Raw genomic sequence first — 7,144 nt, 5'->3', positions numbered from 1 at the left:
TTTTTGTTTATACCGTGCACCGTCGCAAACTCGAACCATTATTTTTCAATTTTGCATGCTCGCGCTTTGTCATCCGCCATTTTCAATAAATTTATTTTGCAACATTGAAATAAATTGATTCTTAAAGTAGAGATTTTTAGCTTCATTTTCATATTTTATAGAACTTTCTATCTTTATTATTTACGAAGTTATCGTCAGTTGAAATTTGATGAATTTTTCCCACATTTTCAGTGTACCGCTTTTTTTTCGGGTGAGTGTATATATACATATATATACAGGGTGAGAAAAAAGTACCGGGACACCTAAATAACTTCTGAACGGTTTGAGATATCGGATTGAAATTTACAAGGTTACAATGGTATCACACAATCTATCACATAACACCAAAAACGCCCATTTTGACACCCCCGGGTGGTGGGGGGAGGGAGGGCGAAAAATGTTTTAATGGAATGTGGGGTCGAGTGAGGGTTCGTTTGAAAGAGCTTTTCTAGATGAGAACAATGCGATGTCGCCGAAGTCTCTACGACTTTTTTTCGCAGAGTTATGATCATTTAAACATTGAGATTTTGCAGTAGCGGAGGGCCCACGACGAGGACATGAGAAAGACTTTCCGTGGACACGTGTGGAAAAAATTGCATGTAGGAAGGCATGTAGGGTGTGCGTGCTTGCGCAGTAATAACGACTCCAAACCACCTCTGCTGTGTATGCGTGCGTGCGTGCGTGCGTGCGTGCGTGCGTGCGTGCGTGCGTGCGTGCGTGCGTGCGTGCGTGCGTGCGTGCGTGCGTGCGTGCGTGCGTGCGTGCGTGCGTGCGTGCGTGCGTGCGTGCGTGCGTGCGTGCGTGCGTGCGTGCGTGCGTGCGTGCGTGCGTGCGTGCGTGCGTGCGTGCGTGCGTGCGTGCGTGCGTGCGTGCGTGCGTGCGTGCGTGCGTGCGTGCGTGCGTGCGTGCGTGCGTGCGTGCGTGCGTGCGTGCGTGCGTGCGTGCGTGCGTGCGTGCGTGCGTGCGTGCGTGCGTGCGTGCGTGCGTGCGTGCGTGCGTGCGTGCGTGCGTGCGTGCGTGCGTGCGTGCGTGCGTGCGTGCGTGCGTGCGTGCGTGCGTGCGTGCGTGCGTGCGTGCGTGCGTGCGTGCGTGCGTGCGTGCGTGCGTGCGTGCGTGCGTGCGTGCGTGCGTGCGTGCGTGCGTGCGTGCGTGCGTGCGTGCGTGCGTGCGTGCGTGCGTGCGTGCGTGCGTGCGTGCGTGCGTGTGCGTGCGTGCGTGCGTGCGTGCGTGCGTGCGTGCGTGCGTGCGTGCGTGCGTGCGTGCGTGCGTGCGTGCGTGCGTGCGTGCGTGCGTGCGTGCGTGCGTGCGTGCGTGCGTGCGTGCGTGCGTGCGTGCGTGCGTGCGTGCGTGCGTGCGTGCGTGCGTGCGTGCGTGCGTGCGTGCGTGCGTGCGTGCGTGCGTGCGTGCGTGCGTGCGTGCGTGCGTGCGTGCGTGCGTGCGTGCGTGCGTGCGTGCGTGCGTGCGTGCGTGCGTGCGTGCGTGCGTGCGTGCGTGCGTGCGTGCGTGCGTGCGTGCGTGCGTGCGTGCGTGCGTGCGTGCGTGCGTGCGTGCGTGCGTGCGTGCGTGCGTGCGTGCGTGCGTGCGTGCGTGCGTGCGTGCGTGCGTGCGTGCGTGCGTGCGTGCGTGCGTGCGTGCGTGCGTGCGTGCGTGCGTGCGTGCGTGCGTGCGTGCGTGCGTGCGTGCGTGCGTGCGTGCGTGCGTGCGTGCGTGCGTGCGTGCGTGCGTGCGTGCGTGCAAGACCGAGGATGTAATTAACTAAGGCTGTATAGGAAGTTTATAATTGTTCAAAATGTGCACCGTCAATTGTTTGACAACAGACTATCCGATAATAAAAAGATGAAACGGCATTTTGAATGTAATTATGAGGGATAAGAGCAGCTTTCTTAAGAATCCGATTTTGTAATTCATCCAGGTTTTGTGGTTTTGTTTTGTAAACTCTATCTTTTAAATAACCCCACAGAAAGTAGTCCAGAGGTGTTAGGTCAGGCGATCTAGGAGGCCACTCGATAGCTCCTCTCCTACTTATTCATCGCTCAGGAAACATTGTGCTTAGATAATGACGGACGTTCCTTCCGTAATGCGGCGCAGCACCATCTTGTTGAAACCATGTGTCCTCAAAATTGTCCTCCACGATAGCCTGTATTACTGGAATTATTTCATGTCTTAGCATATCCTCGTACTTCGCAGCTGTTAAATTTCCATCAATAAAAAATGGACCAATGAGGGCATTATTGAGAATGCCTGCCCACACATTTAATTTTTGCGGATATTGCGTGTGTGTTTCTTCAATCCAATGAGGATTTGCGTCAGACCAGAATCTGCAATTGTGCCGATTAACGTTGCCATTTATCTAAAATGTTGCTTCATCTGAGAAAACTATGTTTGATAGAAAGTTAAAATCTTCGTCTATTCTTTCCATCATCAACTCACAAAATTCAATACGCCTATCAAAATCATCCTCATTTAGCTTTTGCACAAGATGGGCTTTATAGGGATGAAAGTTATTATTTTTTAATATTTTAAGAACAGACTTTTGATCGATGTCATGTTGCAGAGCTACTTTACGGCTTGAATCATGCGGATTTTCGATGAAGGATTGTAAAACATCTAATGATTTTTCTGGATTTGTTGCTGACTTTGGCCTACCTAATACTGGACGATTTTTAACACTTCCAGTTTCGTTGAAACGCCTTATCGTTCTCTCAACTGTAGATCTTGAAATGGCAGTATCTTCATTGCGAAAAGTTTCATTGAAAAGCTGTCTTACATCATTGTACGATCTCAATCGATCGCCCCAGCCTCTCGTCATCAAAAGAGATATGCGCTCTCGTTCAGAAAGACGTAACATCGTTGACTGAAGGAATAAAAATGGGTCAAACTAAATAAACTAATACTTGGATATCAAGTTAAAATTTATTGAAAAGACAGCGAAGAGTAAAAATCACGGATCGTGATACAGTAAACTGTGATAAATGTTCAATAAATTAACTCGGGAAGCGATAATCGAACAGAACTTGGGTACGATCTGAGATTGAAATCAATTTTAACCGCGTTCATGATCCAAACTTCGAGGAAGAACCTGGAAACGAAAAACTGAGAGCACATGTGCTATCGATAAATAGCACTGCTACGGTTTTGGGAATAATTCATGCTTTGATTTATCGGTCGACCCATTAAGCGAGCAGGGATCATCCCAGAGGATGGATGCCGCTCCTTGAATTACGCGAACCGCGATAACTACTCTCGATACGCATTGCGAGTACGAGACAGTTTGATTTCAATCTCAGATCGTGTGCTCACCGGTGTGGGCCGGGGAAATGGCGGCCAGTCGCCGCATCAGGGCCGTAATGCACGGCGCCCAGCGACAAATGGCTGCCTGCATCGCTCGGTCCTACAGGACGGTGTCGTATGCGGCGGTCACGGCCCTCGCGGGCATGATCCTGCTGGAGTTCCTAGCCGAAATGTACGCTGACGTATATCGGCGTACAAAGGAACTCCGGCACAATGGGAGACTTGCCCAGCAAGAACCGGGGGCCGTGATAAATATAAAGAGGCAAGCCCGGATGAGGGCAATCAACAGTTGGATAAACCAACTAAATGATCCCAATATTCCGGGCCGCCGGACCACCGAGGCCATCCGGCCCTGCCTTCCAGAATGGATGGACAGGGTCCGAGGAGGGCTGACTTATCGCCTCACGGTGGTGCTCTCCGGACATGGTTGCTTCGGAAAGTATCTGTGTTGCATAGGAAAGAAGCATACGACACAATGCCACCACTGTGCGGCTGACCGGGACTCGGCGCAACATACCCTGGAGGAATGCCCAGCATGGGCTAAAGAGCGCCGAGCCCTGGTTACAGTGGTAGGGCGGGACCTCTCCCTTCCAGCATTGGTGAAAATTATGCTGGAGGAAGAGGAGAAATGGAGAGCGGTCCTCTCCTTCTGCGAGCAAGTCATGCTGCAAAAGGAGGAGGCGGAAAGAGAAAAGAGAGGGAAAAACCCACTTCCCCTCTTCAACAGGGCGGGTGGAGCCGGAGCGCAGCAAAAGCGCCTTGCGGCCCACCTAAGAAGGCGAAGGGTTTAGAGGGTGGGAAATGGGAGATGAACTCCCCCCTCAAAAATAGGACCCTAGGAAGAAGAAGGGGTGGGGAACTCGGCGCCCCACCCCTACCCACGGATGACCGGTTTGGGGAGGGAGGGGGGGAGTGTCAGACGGATGTTCTGTCGGCTCTTTTTTCTTCTCCCCCCCCCCCCCGGACCGGAGGGTTGATGTACGGGCGGGGGCCCAAGCATCAATCCCGCCCCCACCAACAACGGGAGGGCGTGGGGAAGCAGAGGTGACCCTGCTTCCTCACAACAACTGACTAATGCCCAAAGGGCAGTCCGGGAAGAAAAATCCGGACACGAGGGGTCGTAGTTGAAGCGACAGGCCGGGAGGGTTCAGGAAGTAATGCCACAGGCGGTTCCCTGGACCCTCCCAAATACGGCCAGCGTGGGTCATCGATAGAGTTTTAGTGGGTATGCCCGCGAACCTTCATTCCCGGGAGACTCTCACATAACCTGCGGTCCTCCCCCGAGGATCATGGGTATCCATAAAGGATTTCTCCACCTAAAAAAAAAAAAAAAGGTTAACAAACAAGGTCAGAAAAGCGCAAATCTAATGACCATTATTAATCTTATTGTTTATTTAAAATGTACAATAATCTTAAGTTCAAAAATCGCGCCTGCTCAACCGTTGACCGAGCTGATCAGACGCGGACCATTCCAAGATGGCGACAACTGAGGTTCGCCAGACGGATCTCCACGATTGGAGGAAACCTTGCTGGGCCCTGATTTGACATCGTGTGTGTAAAAGCGTTGTAGCCACTATGGCTCACTTCATGTACAATTATTTTGTTTTGTGTTAAATATATACTTTATTTTAATTATCAATCAAAATAAATTGAGTGAAGTTTTTTCAATCCGTACCTGTGAAACAATTGTTATTGATACTTACTTTATCCGTTCTGCATCCGGGTCATCCGTCGTTCGTGCGCGAGGTGAACCTGTGAACAAACGAAAATAAAAGGATTAAAACGAGATACATCGCAGCATCTCATCAGGCGTCGTCCGTGCTGAAGGAAGCAACATCCGATCATGAGAGTCATGGAAGGACGAGGCGAGAATTTCAACCTTCTCGTTTAAGAGGTTAAAACGAGTGGCGACCAATCTACGGCGAACGTATTGCTGCCTACGACTGGTGAGTTCTGAGTAATCTATCTTCATAGGGCGCGTCCGGTCACAACCTATTCATGGTTTCTATGGTACCCTTGGTGTTACAATCAAGCACAAATGAAAGGATTTGGGAGAATACTTGACTATCATCCACAAGATACTGTAGATTGATTCAATTCGAATTTGCTAAGGAAACTCGAGAAAAAACAGTTCACATAGTGCAAGAGATGAAAGAAAAAATTAAAAATTTAGAACCAAGTACTATATTAATTTACGGAAAAAATATAAAGATTGCCCACAAAGTAATTTTTACAATGCTTGATGGGAAAGTTGCAAATGCTGTGACTGGAACAAAATCTACCTTAAGTTGTTTGTAAAGCAACACCCAAATAGATGAATAATTTACATGATTTAAAAACAAAACTCCCATATAAAAATACTTATATTTTAGGCTTGTCACCTTTGCACGCAAGGATTAAATTCATGGAATGCGTTTTACACATAAGCTATAATTTATCTTTTCAAAAGTGGTCCACAAATGACAAAACAAAAATAGAAAAAATTACAAATAAACAAAAGATTCAGGAAGAATTTCGAAAAAAATGGATATTTGAATTGACATGGTAGAGCAAAGAGCTAAAACCTCTAATACGGGAAACACTTCCCGTCGATTTTTCCAAAATTCTGAATTAGTAGCAGAAATAACTGGAGTAAAGGTTGAATTAATCAAGCGTTTCGCAGTAATTTTAGAAGTTATAACTTCTGGTGTTGCAATAATGCAGAAAAATTTGGAAGTTATGCTTTGGAAACAGCAAAATACTTTGTGGATAATTATAACTGGTATTATATGCCAGTCACTGTACACAAGGTACTTTTACATGCAGAAGAAATAATTCGTGCTGCTATATTACCAATCGGATGTTTATCAGAAGAAGCTCAAGAAGCCCGTAATAAACACTATAAACGCGTTACCGCTTTTCACATTCTAGAAAATATAATCGTATAGTATCAAGTGAGGATGTTTTACATAGACTATTAGTGAGCTCTGACACTTATATATTTAAATTAAGAACAACAATAATCAAGAGACACGGTAGTGTCTCGCGCCAAGTTCACGCGCAGCGCAAGACCGACCGTGTATCTTTACGCGAGCCCGAAAGTTGAGACGAGCCGAGATTATCGGATCTCAATAACGGCTGGGCCGATTGAGTTGTTGTTAGGCTCAATCGATAGCGCATACCCAAATTACATAAGAAAAGTATGCTTGTTTTTACTGTAGGTGCTGTAGAAAAAAAGTTATAATAGTCCAAAGTCGAAATGTCTAAAATAGTACGATAAAAATGTCCAGCTAAAATGTCCATGTTCCGATTTCTGACGTTAGGTGCGCTGATGGCGCTGAGAAGCCGCGCGGCGCGCGCTTACGTTGGCATTTGCATTTATTTATTTACATAACCTTTCAGTTCAGAAAGTGTGAAAATAAAAAAAAAGTGATAATAGTGAATTCGGTCTAACAAATTTGGCCACTCGCACTATGCACACTTAATAAGACTGCTTATCCAGAGCAGTGTAGTGCGAGTGACCAAATTTGTTAGAAATTCGTATTAAGTGAAATAAGTGTATAAGTGTAAAGTGTATTATATCGAGGTGTGATTTTATTTCCTTGGTTGGCTAAAGTATATGACAGAGCTCTATTCAATAAGAAAGATGGGTATGCGTAGTTGTATTGTATGAATAACTATATCTATTTTTTTTTACATGGATGTTATATATAGATAACTTTATCTTTTATATAGAGAGGATAACATTTCAACAATGTTGGTGAGAAAGAAGTAAAAGGCAGGCCACATATGTTTTATCAAGTTTTGATTGATCAACGAGATTGTCCTTTTATAG

General features: G+C 47.0%; 1 pseudogene; it reads right to left on the bottom strand.

Annotated features, from left to right (window-relative positions):
- Positions 1-1,744: 1,744 nt before the first annotated feature.
- LOC137001749 (uncharacterized) lies at positions 1,745-3,960 on the bottom strand (annotated as a pseudogene).
- Between the last annotated feature and the right edge of the window lie 3,184 nt (positions 3,961-7,144).

Source organism: Linepithema humile, chromosome 8 (genome assembly GCF_040581485.1).
Source record: "Linepithema humile isolate Giens D197 chromosome 8, Lhum_UNIL_v1.0, whole genome shotgun sequence".
NCBI classification, from domain to species: Eukaryota; Metazoa; Arthropoda; class Insecta; order Hymenoptera; family Formicidae; genus Linepithema; species Linepithema humile.
Note: the sequence above shows the minus strand (reverse complement) of the source record. Positions and strands in the feature narration are given on the sequence as shown.